This window comes from Molossus molossus, unplaced genomic scaffold (assembly GCF_014108415.1).
Source record: "Molossus molossus isolate mMolMol1 unplaced genomic scaffold, mMolMol1.p scaffold_m16_p_21, whole genome shotgun sequence".
NCBI classification, from domain to species: Eukaryota; Metazoa; Chordata; class Mammalia; order Chiroptera; family Molossidae; genus Molossus; species Molossus molossus.
In genome coordinates this window covers 45,509,632-45,523,345 of record NW_023425357.1, presented here as the reverse complement: position 1 = coordinate 45,523,345, position 13,714 = coordinate 45,509,632, and positions in this window count along the sequence as shown.

Sequence of the window (13,714 nt, the reverse complement as noted above, 5' to 3'; positions counted from 1 at the left end):
CAATATTCAAATCAGAATGTAAACTTATGAGGTTAACTGCCTGGTGCACAGTAGGGATGGAAGGAAGAAGAAAATTTGGTAACTTTAGAAGCAGAGTTGGATTTATCAGGAAGCTAATTAGGCTTAAACCTCTGGGCCCTTCACCTGCATGCATATCTTCAAGGCCGTACCTACTTTCTATGCGCACAGTGCTTTCCCAAAGCCAGTCTGTCAGTATTGTGTGCGCTCCAGGCCCCGCCCACCGGGCCTGCTCCTTCACAGGGCGTCTTGGAGAGTTTGAGGAATGAAGCAAATCGACAAATGAAGTGTCCTTTGATTGAGACCATGATTGATTATTCAAGGTGCATAGGGAAGGGAACTCATCCATTGAAATCTCTATGGCCAGCATTTTATACAGGTCATTCCATTTAATTCTCATAGCCACCTGGTTAAGCAGGTGGCATTAACCCCATTTTTCAGTGAGGAAGCTAAGGCTCAGAGAGGCCATGGGTTGGGTCACACAGCAGATGGGTCGAAAGTTCTGATATGTCAGGTCCTAAAGATTATGGTTGCTCCTCTGAAAACTTCACAATTATCATCAAAATGTAATTCGTCTTGTAATTACTACCTAACATTTGTTTCTAGTATCTTATATAGCTTTAAAAATGTTTTGTATCACCCTGGACAGTTTTTCTCAGAGGTCAGAGCGCAGTGGCCCGCAAACCAAAAAGTCATGGGTTCGATTCTGGCCAACGGCATGGGCATGTATCTTGGTTGCGGTTCGTCCCCGGCCTTACATTGATTTATTTTTTTTCTCTCTCCCACCCTCCTACTCTATCTGAATGGGAAAATATCCTTGAGTGAAGATTAAGAAAAATGTTTTGTATCCATTTTTATCTTTTGGGCCTCTCTACAGCCCAGGAAGGTGGGTGAGGCAGCAATTACGATTCCATTTTGCAGTAGAGGCTACTCAGGCTTAAACACGTTAAGATCATATGATAAATGTTGGGGTGAGATCAGGACTGAAACGCACGGTCTTCCCTCTCTTCTCACCAAAGCATCATCCTTTGTAGGACACCTCACTGCACTTTGACCTTGCCCACACAGAGGAGACACTTGCTGTGAGTTCTCAAGGGGCTGCCCCCCTTCCCAGGCTGTGGCCAGGAGAATTCTTCCAAACTCTAAACCTTGCCTGCAAGTCCTTTCCTACCCTGTGGCCACAGCCTGGAGGAAAGGGTTAACTGCGGCATGCTCTTCTCTCCCGCGTATTTAAGCAGCACAGGGAGAGATGGCCATTTTCTGTTGGAGGCCGTGTCTGCTCCCCAGGGCACAGGCAGAAACTGCGTCGCCTGGGGAAGCCCGTTTCACACCGCAGTGAAGAGGGTTTCCACTGTCCCTCAGCTCCCCGCCTTTGTAAGTTACACTTCCTCTGAAGCAGGCAGGTGAGCTCGGCATCTCCGCTTCCTGCACAGCCTCCGCTGGGGGCACCCAGCTCGTTAGCCCCAGAGCACAAGGTCTTTTCTGCATTTTTAATTGATCTTATTTTGAAGAAAATTTCGAACTACAGAAATGGTGCAAGAATGTCACAATGAACTCTCTTTTCTGTACCCCTGAGACTGAGCAGGGCTTAATCAGTTTTTCAAATCGTATTTAATTCTAATTCTATTTAAAATAATAATTGTATTTGTTTGAGTAGGAATTACATTTATTTAGTTCAAAATTACAAAGGATGTACAGTGAGGAGTCTTCCCCAAACCTTGTCCCCCACTATCCAGTGCCCTTTTTTTTTAGAAGAAGCCAGTGATTTGATGTCATGTGTTCCTTTCTGAGGCATTTCATATGTATACAAGTTGTATGTGTGTATGGTTGTTTTGCTTCCCTTCCTCCCCCCAAAAAGGAGTGCACTGTTTGGGTGTTTTTTTGTTTTGTTTTGTTTTGCATTTATCTTCAGATAGAGCTGGAGGGAGAAAGGGAGGAAGAAAGAGAGAAGTATCACACATCGACTGGTTGCCACTCACACAACCCCAACCAGGGCCGGGGACAAACTGCAACCAAGGTACGTGCCCTTAGCGGGAACTGAACCTGGGACTCTCAGGTCGTGGGCCCAGGCTCTAACTGCTGACCCAAACCAGCAAGGGCCTAATTTATATCTTTTTTAAAAATGATTTTATTGTATTCCATTGTATGGGTATTCCATAATTTGATTAACCAGGCACCCCAAGATGGTCCCTTAGGTTGTTTCCAAACCTTAGTCATTGCTGACAGTACTGCAACAAATAACCTTGTATGTTATCCAATAGGATAGTTTGCAGCTTTTAATCAAGACCAGAATTGAATTTCTACTATGAGATTATGTCCAGGAAGTTTCATAAGTTCAGGTACTAAGAAGGTGGGTTATCCCTTGTCTCTAGTACATCATCCTTTGGTCTGGGGGTTGGTAATCGAATCTGACATGCTGTAGGTCTTAAATTTTTCACTGGTGATATTTCTGGTCACAATAGTGATAAAATCTTTCCCGAATAGGTTATTTTCTGGTGCTGAAGTGGTCTGACTGTTTCTCAGTGTTCTCCTGTGCCCACCTCTGCTCAACCGGTTGGCCGGTTAGTTCAGCACAAACAGCACATGGCGCTGGCACCATGAATCTGAACCTGTCTGGGATCCATTAGTCAACATGTGTTCTGACCTTGGTGCCAGGTTAGAGCACATGAACCAGAAGTTCAGGCTTCAGGATGTTTGCATTTGGGAAATAAATCAGAGTTCCCCAGGTGTACTGTTTGATGAATTCAAAGAACCATAGTAAAAAGGTATAAATACCACCATCAGCAACAACAAAAAGCGATAAACAGCTATTCTCAAAGGACAGCTGGAAGGCAGAGCTGCGAAGTTACACAGCCAGGCACAGCCTCTGCTTCTTTTTCAGATTAAGCCTTGTTGCAGGTACTCGCGAGGACACATTTCAGATAAAGACCTAAACTCCATCACTGTTAGCTCCAAGGAAAAGTAGAAAGGTTTTTAATCTAAAGATGCAGCAGCCACACACACACACACACACACACACACACACACACACTTCGGATAAAGAACCAAACTCAGTCATTGTTAGCTCAGAGGAAAAGAAGAAAGGTTCATAGTCTAGTTAAAGATACAGCTGCCTCACTACACACACACAATACCACACCACACAATTTCCATATGGTGTGGTTACACTGTAGCATTTAGGGGGAGAAAAAAAGTCATCTTATTCAGCATCCTGCTTCCCAGATGGGCTACCCTACATCTATTCTAGATTTAAAAAGAAGAATGTATCGCCCTGGCCGGTTTGGCTCAGCGGTTAGAGCGTCCGCTTGCGGTCCGGAGAGACCTGGGTTCGGTTCCCGCTAAGGGCATGTACCTCGGTTGCAGTTTGTCCCCTGGTCGTGCGGGTGGCAGCCACTCGATGTGTCCCTTTCACATCGATGTTTCCCTCTCTCTCTCTTCCTCTCTCTCCCTCCCACTCTGTCTGTACAAAAAAATGGAAAAATGTCCTCAGGTGAGGATAAAAAAAAAAAAAAAGAAGAAGAATGTATCTCATCCTTAACTATACAGGGGTGGGCAAAGTAGGTTAATAATAATAATGAATAATATAATAATTAATAAATAATAACAAGAATAAACTGTGTTTTGCATACTCACAATTATAAATCTACTTTTGCCCACCCCTGTATATGGGGGAGGGGTGTATGTTCTTCCCAAAGGTACTTATACATAAAAGAAAGACAACATCAAAACTTCTGATCTCCCTTCCAGCTGTGAAATATGTCGTCATTGCTCTCGTTTCTCCTCCTGGCCCGCGGGGTCCAGTCCTGGGATGATCCTGGGGCTCTCGGCCAGTTCCTCTTAACCGCAGTGCTGAGTGAGGGGTCTGGGGAGGCAGGAAACAGGCTGCTGTGTGGTTTATAATGTGTCCCCTGAGGGGCTTCGAGTGTTTTGGAGTAGTGCTGGAGACCGTGGTATCAATGGGGACACAGGAAAGCAATCCTGGGGCTTGTAGCTCTATGGGTCTATGGTTAACTTAATAACCCTCAGAAGAATGAGTCAGGACACTCTGAAAGTTTCCTTAATCAGTGCAGGAAAGCAGCATGATTTAGGATTGTGTTCACCTCATCTTCTGAAATCAATTGGCCCCTGTAGCTAAATTCTCAGTTCTCAAAAATGCTTTCGGGGGAGACATAAACTCTAGACCATGGGTCACAAACTCAAATGCTTACAGGAAACAGACAAAAACAGACACAAGCAGGTGGGAACTGGTGGGGATTGGGATAAACTGGAGAGTGCCTGCCTCTATTCATCTCCTGGGACTGTTACCTATTGGGTATGTGAGTTCAATACGGCTAAAATTTCTCACATTCCAATCGAAGCTGGAATGCAAATTCTTCTGATTTTTAAATGTTGGCAACTACTACAAGACAGTTAGATGCACTGTGCAGGTCAGTTTATGATTTCTGATATGAACTGGTAATTTGGTTTATTAAGGAACATGATAGGAAAGGGAAGCAAAGGAGGGACATCTGATAAACCTGACAGTTTGAGAAGGTAAATATTTTAGGCCTATGCCAACTTGACCCCTTTGCCCAGGTTCTGCCTCCTGTAATTAAGCAATGGGCTATTCCGGAAAAACTAGCAACATCCGTGTAGCCCTGGTGGGGTGGGAGAAAATGCTGCACCGAGAAGTCACAGGCCTGGCGGGTTCTCCCACACACTCACTGAGCAACCTTGTATAGCTCTCTCAGCCGCTCAGGGTTTAATTCCTCATCTGCAGAATGAGGGGCTGAGCTTCGGGGGCTTCAAAATGTGCCCCTGGAAGGCCAGGAAGTTGTCCAGATACATTTCAGGGGTGGAGCAGGGCGGATTGCCCAGGGCCCACAGAAAGGCAGCTCAGCCTTTTGTTCTGTTTTTTTTCCTTTGGGGCTTCTGCTTTTCTGTTTTAGATCTTGAACTTCTGCCAAAAATATATATTTTCTGAAGAAAGAGTTTGCTCACTTTCAAAAGTTTCAAAATCATTAAATTAGTTTATCACCTCTAGTACTATTATAAAGGTTTGCAAAGTCCAGGAAACGGCAGCTGGTCTGAATAACAGTCCTTTCTGCCTTTGCCTACTGCTTGTCTGGCTAGGATGGCAGCTAGTTCCAACCTCAGGCATAAATCAAATCAACAAGGAACCAGCAAGTATTATGGGAAGATTCTGACATGTGAACCAACTCAATAGCTTGTTTGGGGGGATTTTCTTTCTTTGTTTTGGTGAACAGACGTGTTTTTTTTTGTGATATTATAGTGCTCATATACAATAAACTATAGTCATGGTTGCTACTTAAAAACCTTTCCTGATTTATATGATTTGAGAAATTATATTAACATTTCACCGTGATCTACAGCTTTCCACTTGAACAGTCTGAAAATCACTCAACTGACTTTTTAAAATTAGTTGTAATTTATTGATAACCTAATATATGCTGACTTTATGTATATCATATCTAAGCTTCAGATTATTAAACCTGCAAAGGAGATATTTTTGTTTTTATTTTACTAATAAATAAGGAAAGTAAGGCAAGGTGAAGTTAAACACTTACCTAGACCACGTAGACTTCTAACCTTCTTGCAGCCTGTTCTTAGCCAGACAACTTCTGTGGTTGCCTCTAGCCTAGTTAGGATGTGGGAATTATTCTGTTTTAAGTCATTCTACCATCAATTGCAAAACTGCTTTCAACTTTCAACTTTTCAGATCCTCTTATCTATTGACAACCTTGAATGGAAACTTGTTAACTCACAGTTATTCCAGTTTGTTGGCCTAATCTTGACTGATAGAGGGTCTCTGCATTTACGTAGTCCCTTTCATGACCTGGACATTTCAGTGGGAAAGAAAGAACTTTAGATCTGGGGCTGGAAAAAAACTTTTGGCAATGAATAAGTGGATTTTTTCATGTTATTTCTGCTGAGCTGAGTTTCTCCTGCTGCAAAGGAAATTGCTTTACCTATTTGCTGCTCTACCTACTACTGTCTGGTCAAATGGATCACGTTTCCTTAGTGGTCGGTATACACCAGGACTGTGTTACAAAGCAAGTCTTGATTGTGGACAGTTTTTTGTTCAGCACTTTGCTGGGCATATATTACATCCTAAGTCAACATTTCTAATTACTGTAGTGACTGGAATTTTTTTTTCTTTTTTTTTTTTTTATCCTCACCCGAGGACATTTTTCCATTTTTTGTTCAGGTAGAGTGGGAGGGAGAGAGAGGAACAGAGAGAGAGAGAGAAACATCGATATGAAAGGAACACATCGAGTGGCTGCCACCCGCACAACCGACCAGGGCCAGGGACAAACGGCAACTGAGGTACGTGCTCTTAGCGGGAACCAAACCCGGGTCTCTCAGGACCGCAGGCCGACGCTCTAACCGCTGAGCCAAACCAGCCAGGGCTGGAATTTTTTTTCTTAATTAAAAGTTCACCTACAAGACAGAAGACCAGTCATTTTCATTTGCATGCGGTGGCATTTTCAGAGAATACTTGTGAACATTATATAAGAAATGACAACAAGGTGAGGCAGGAGGCCTAGGTGTTAGGATTCTCATTCCACAGGCAAGAACAATTGCTGATCACTCATTCAGTTGGCAGGTGGGAGAGCCTGCACTATAACTCAGGGTATTTCTGCCTCTAATCTGAGTCCTATCCATTTTGTTATAATCAGTCATTTGTCTTTTCTAACTGGAGGGGAAACCAATTAATTTTCAGCATGAACCTAGTTGTTAACATTTCTGATGGTGATTTTGAAAAAACAAAACAAAACAAAACAAAAAAACCACTTTGTTAATGGCATGGCTTGAAAAAAACATCAATATCCATTGTTTTTTCTTAAAAAATAGTAGAGGTCCCGATTATAGATAAGGCTGTAAAAGCTTGGAGTTTGTCAGGCTGAAAAGTATGGACAAGTGTTTCTGAGTCTGCCAATTGGCCTGTGCTTCTTCCAGGGAAGAAGATGGAATTTACACTCTCCTCTGGGAGCATTGTTCTCATTTGCTTTGCTCTAACTTTGATTGATTGATTGATTCATTCATTCATTCATTCATTCATTCGTTCATTCATTGTCTCTGACTTCCATATCTAAATGAAGGGGTTTGTTGATGACTTTTTTTTTTTTTTTTTTACTAAGGAAGCGAGAAGTGTGCTGGAATTTTCCCCCTTTAGTTTGAGCTTTTCCAAGCAGATACTAACAGATGAACCTAGTTACTTGGCTGCATTTTCTCTTCCCTGAGCGGTTACATTTTCATCTGGTCTGTGCCTAATTCTGCCCTTTTGTGATGAAGAGGCAGATATTTAGAAGGCACAGAGTAGACTGAAGAATGCTTTGGGTTGCTCTAAGCAAAGGTGATTTTTACGTTTCCCAGGTGATTCTAATATGCAGTAAGACTTGGGAATCTCCAGAAGAGGCGTCCAGTGTCTTGTACAAAATCAGGTGGGATAGCCCCAGATGACAGCAGCTCTTTCTGCCAGGACTTTGCAGGTGTGGTGGGCGAGCAGTTTATTCAGTGTGAGGTAACACATTTATTGAGCACCTGTGCATCACATGCTGGGGATACTTCCAGGATCAACACTGAGCCTGACCATGCCTCCTGATGCTTTCTTTCTAGTGGGTGGGGACAAATAATCACACACAACCAGGACCTTGACAAGTGTTAAGAAGGAAATAAACAGTAATTATGGGACAAGGAAGGCCTCTTTGAGCAGCCATTTTTGCAAGATCTGCAGGAACCAATGATAAGGCAGAAGGAATAGAAGGTGAACAGGTCTGGAGACGGGACAATTGTGTGGTTGAGGAACAGAAAATACTGTAGTCACTTTCATTTATCTAGAAATAGGAGGGGCAGAGAGCGAGCAAGCGTGTGCCTGACATCTCAGATAGTTTACAAAATCAGGTGGGATAACCCCAAATGACAGCCCTTCTTTCTGCCAGGACATTGCAGGTGTGGTGGGTGAAGTTACTCAGTGTGTTCTTGTCAAATAGTGTCCACTCTGAAAAGGGAAAACAGAGAAGTAGCCACCAGCACGCCAGACAAAGAGGGCTGCACAAGATTAGCCAAAATGGCTGCACATGAGAAAAAGTTAGGCAGTCCCACATGACACTGAGTTATACCCTGAAAAGGGGGAAATCAACTACGTATTTGACATGCAGAGGATTTTCCCTGATTCTTGACTCTTCTATCTTGATACTCTCACTTGAATACAGCCTATTGAGGTGGCAGAGCTGGCCCCGTTGTGGAAGACATTCAGGTCTCTGACATGTGATTTTTTGAGGTCTCTACCTACCATACTTTCTGGAAGGTTCATCAAATATCCATAATGTTGGAGAATTCAAACTGAGCCTGTAGGAAACCTAAGTATTTCTATAATTTTCTTACTTTCAGGAACACAGACTAACTCCTTCCTTTCCATGTTTTCACATTAGACTTCTACTTAAATTATGCAAAGTCACTAACTGCTTAACATCTAATGGTAACCAGAAGAAAAAAAGCTATACTGATTTATTTCCAGCAAAACTTGCTAAGGTCCCTCTGCTCTTACAATTTTTTTAATCCCATAACCTGGAATTAATTTTCCTGGTTTGGCACGTTGTTACTCATCCTCTATAAAACAAACCAGAGGGTTTGGTGCAAAGAAAAAAAACCATAATTAGTATGCATTCTCAACCCCAATGTCCCAGCATTCCAATAATCCCAAATGCTTTTAAATAAGAGATGATATGTCCTAATAAAATGGGAGAGCTTTAAAAGATGATCTTCATAAGAAAGATAGTCTTTCTTAAGCAGTCCATATCAGGAAAAAAAAATCACACATATATATATGCAGTAAGCTTTGGGAAAGGATTTGTTTTATTCCTAATAATAATATATGAGTTTTATAAGGTCTTCCCAAAACATACGTATGAGTGTGAAACCTGGACAATGGGGTCATGGAAAGACGGTGACCAAATTGTAGTCATGCCTATAATTGATAAGGAAAAAACAAGTCAAGAAATACTCAGAGGAAACGTGGTGCAATTTTCTTTTTTGAAGCTTAAACAAGACAAGATGGGTTTAAATTGCACCAGGATGGGTTCTTTAAATAAGAGTCTCCCAACATCTATAAAACAAACCAGTTGATTAGAAATATACATGTCTATGTTTTCCATTAGTTTGTAGGCTATATGGTATAGATGTTTTTTTTTGTTTTTGTTTTTATTTAATCCTCACCTGAGGATATGTTTATTGATTTTAGAGAGAGGAAGGGAGAAACATTGATGTGAGAGAGAAACATCTATCAGTTGCCTCCTGAACATGCCCCAACTGGGGATTGAACTCCCAACCTAGGTATGTGCCTTGACCTGGAATCAAACCCACAACCTTTGGTGTACAGGACAATGCTGCAACCAACTGAACCACCCGGCCAGAGCAGTACAGATGGTTTTTAAAAGCACAATTATACTACCTGCAAATTAAGGTTATTACCAAAATTAATAAAAATAATTAGTGGGTATTTACTTCACAAAATAATTTGCCATGAGGCCAAAGGACCCTGTCTGTCTTGTTCATTGTTGTGTTTCCAGAACCTAGCACTGTGCCTGACATGTCACAGACATGCTTTAAATATCTGTGAATGAATTTCTTCTTTAAATGCAGCTGCATTTCATGTATTTGATCCGTCCAAACTTGATTTAGATGGGACTTCTCCAGGAGTGCTTACATGATGCCAAGAGAAGCAGAGGCACAAAAAGAGGGAATGAGATGCTCAGGGATGTCTTATCAAGGTGAACAGCAAAACCTCTTTTTCCTGAAGACCTTTTAAGATTAGGACAAGCAACTGTTTATAAAAGCAGACCTGTGGAAGATTTGAACTGTCAAATAGGATTATGCTTTGAAGTACATTCCTGGCTAAAAGCAGGGGATAAACTAGATAAAACTTACAGACTCTAAGATCTGTCCCTGATTAAATAGGCCTAAGAGTAAGAGTCTGAGCAACGGCTGCCTGGCTGAACACATCCTTTGGCTGTTGTTATTATCGGAACCCTCTAGATTTGAAAACAGTGCTGAACATGCTTTTAAATGATCTTGGAGGTGCTTTAAGCTGTAGATGAAAGCCTACCTAGCTCTCTTTACTATTTGCTTGAACAAGAGCCCAAAAAGGAAGGCTAAAGAGCTTTCTAGTGATATCCTTCACTCCTGTTCTAAAAAGGTCCTATGTTCTTCACTGAGTTACTATCCTTCTCAGAGATATGATTGGCCAATATTGTCTGTCATTCTGTGGGTGTCTTTCCTTCCACTTTCCTTTGAAGCACAAAAGGTTTTCTGTTTTGATGTTCAATTTATCTGTTTTTTCTTTGCTTGCTTGAGTAAAAGTTTTTCATTTTAATGAAGTCCAGTTTATTTACATTTTCTTATATGGTGCCACACATAAGAAACTATTGCCTAACCCAAGATCCTGAAGATTTACTGTTTTCTTAGAGTTTTGTACTTTTACTTCTTACATTTAGGTCTGTGATCCCTTTTGTTTTATTGTGTATGGTGTGAGGTACAAGTCCAGCTTCATTCTCTTAACATTTGTATATCCATTTGTCTTTCTTGACATAAATGTCTTGGCACGCTTGTTGAAAATCAATTGACCATAAATTAAAGGTTTATTTCTGGACTTTCAATTCTATTCCAGTGATCCTTATGCCAGCACCACACTCTCTAGATTACTGTAGTATTGTGGTAAATTTTGAAATCTGGAAGTGTGAGTCCTCAAACCTTCTTCCTTTTTAAGATTCTTTTGACCATTATGTGGGCATCACTTCTGTACGTCTCACTGAGGTAGGGTCTAATCCTTTGTTTTACAGTTTTATAGTTGAATGTCCTAGTTTCCTCCCAAAGTAAACAAGTATCAGAGCTTTGGTTCATATTGTTTAAACTTACAAAATGCCAAGTTTGAGGTATCCACTTTGGGATATTCCTTTTTGGTGACGTCAATCAAAATGCCTGTATAAGGAGTGCCAAATTAATTGCTAAAAGGTTTGATAAACATAGAATTGGAAACTAAGGTTGAAAGGAGGGATACAATATAATGGTTAAGAGTGACAGGCTTTAGGTCTAATCAGTACTAAGTTTGAATCCGATCTCTGCCACTAAATGTGTAATTAGGGCATGATTTGGGACCCTCTTCATCTATAAAAATGAAAAAAAAAAATCTTTCTCATAGAGTGGTTGTGAAGGTAAACCACTAGTGGTTGTAAAATGAAATACCAAGTATAAGCCGTTAACACAGTGCCTGGGACTAGATTTCAGCAAATGTTACCTACTGGATATACTTGTAAATGCTTCATTCGGGGTGTGGAGAACCATTCTTTGCCATAGCCCAGGCTTCCTTGGGACCTGGAGAGCGTTGCTACCACCTGGCTATGGACATTCTATCGCCTGATGGAAAATTAGGTCAATGTTGCTAGATTTTGATGTTGATGATATTGACTCTTTTTTTATTTTTATTTATTTATTTATTTTTAATTTTTTTTTTTAATCCTCACCTGAGGACATTTTTTTTCCATTTTTTGTTCAGATAGAGCGGGAGGGAGAGAGAGGAAGAGAGAGAAAGAGAGAGAAACATCGAAGTGAAAGGTACACATCAAGTGGCTGCCACCTGTACGACCCAACCAGGGCCGGGGACAAACTGCAACCGAGGCACGCACTCTTAGCGGGAACCAAACCAGGGTCTCTCTGGACCGCAGGCTGACGCTCTAACTGCTGAGCCAAACCAGCCAGGGCTATTTTTATTTTTTTTATTTATTGATTTGAGAGAGAGAGGGAGAGAGAGAGAGAGAAACATCGATAAGAAAGAACATTGATTGGCTGCCTCCTGCATGCCCCATACTGGGGATCGGGCCCACAACCTGGTCATGTGCCCTGACCAGGGAATTGAATGGGTGACCTCTTGGTGCATGGGTCAATGCTCAACCACTGAGCCACACAGGCCGGGCCTGCCTGCCTGCTTGCCTGCCTGCCTTCCTTCCTTCTCTTCCTTTTCTTCCTTTCTTTCTTTTTTAAAGATGATATTGATTCTTATCCATTTAAATTTCAAATGGGTACTTGTATTTACTGATGTAGCCTGTAGAGCCATCTTTTGCAAAAGCTTCTAGAGAGAGTACATAATCAGAAACCTCAGTTACCAAGAATACCAAGATTTAAGAAATAAGTAAAAACCAGCCACTGAGCCCTGGCCAGTTTGGCTCAGCGGTTAGAGCGTCCAGAGAGACCCGGGTTTGGTTCCAGCTAAGGGCATGTACCTCGGTTGCAGTTTGTCCCTGGCCCTGGTTGGGTCGTACGGGTGGCAGCCACTCGATGTGTCCCTTTCACGTCGATGTCTCTCTCTCTCTCTCTGTCCCACTCTATCTGAACAAAATATCAAAAAATGTCCTTGGATGAGGATAAAAACAAAAACAAAAACCAGCCACTGAGCAATCAAAATAGATGTCAAAAACTCATGTAATTAACCCACAGAAAATTTTTACTTAAAGCTTGAGTCTAAAGTAATAAAAATTTATATGGATCTAAGTTCATAGAATATAAACATTAAAAAAAGATGATTGCGCCCTGGCCAGTTTGGCTCAGCGGTTAGAGCATCGGCCTGTGGTTTGGAGAGACCCGGGTTCAGTTCCCGCTAAGGGCACGTACCTCGGTTGCAGTTTGTCCCCGGCCCTGGTTGGTCGTGCGGGTGGCAGCCACTCGATGTGTCCCTTCACGTCGATGTTTCTCTCTCTCTCTCCCTCCCACTCTATCTGTACAAAAAATGGAAAATTATCCTCGGGTGAGGATAAAAAAAAAAAAAAAAGATGATTGTTAGGTAGAAAAATGGAGAAGTGCCAGCCCATTAGTGATGAAAGTGACACACATAAGAACAAAACACCAGATAAAAGTTTAAAATGATGAAAACAGCATTCTAGAGGACATTTATTATGGGGGACAAACAGACCTACATACTTTTGAGGGCAATCATTGATCATAATAGAATACAACAGTGTTAATAATGATGATGACCACCAAGTTTAAGTAATTTCCAAAGGGCGGTATTCAAGAAAACATTCGTTTTCTTGAGGAGAAAAGTTCTCTAAAGCAGCTAAAGATTTCATTTCTAAGGGATAGCTTCTTCTCTTAGGATGCCAGATAAATGAGATGTTTCTGGCCTTCAATTTGACTCAACAGGTTACATTTGCAAACGAAAGCAGTATTTAAATAAGTAGTGTAGGGAGCTGTTTCTGTGCATTCTTATCCTAGTATGTGGTTGTTATTAAGTATCTTTGAGGGGAATCAAAGCTGTAATTGTAACTTGTCTCTCAGCAGGGTTTGCTCCCAGTCCTTTCTCTATCTCAATTAAATAGACTTGTGTCATCTACTCTTGAGGGTCTTATGGGGAATAGAAAGAATGAAATGACTTGGCAACTAGCACTGTATACAGCAGCCATTCCATTCTGGTCAGGTATAAAAAGGCAGCGAACCTGCTGTAGGCTTCTTGCAGACTGAAATTCAAGAGATTTCTGTCAACTCTAAGGTGGGTGCTAAATGTTGCCCAGGCTGGATTTGAACCTGTAGAGTTTCAAACAAACTTAAGGTAGGATGATTGAAGTTCTAACATCCCATCATTTTGTCTGTCTCTCATGCTAATACGGGTTTTCAAGTTTTAATTAGGTGTTAAAGCCAGCTTAGG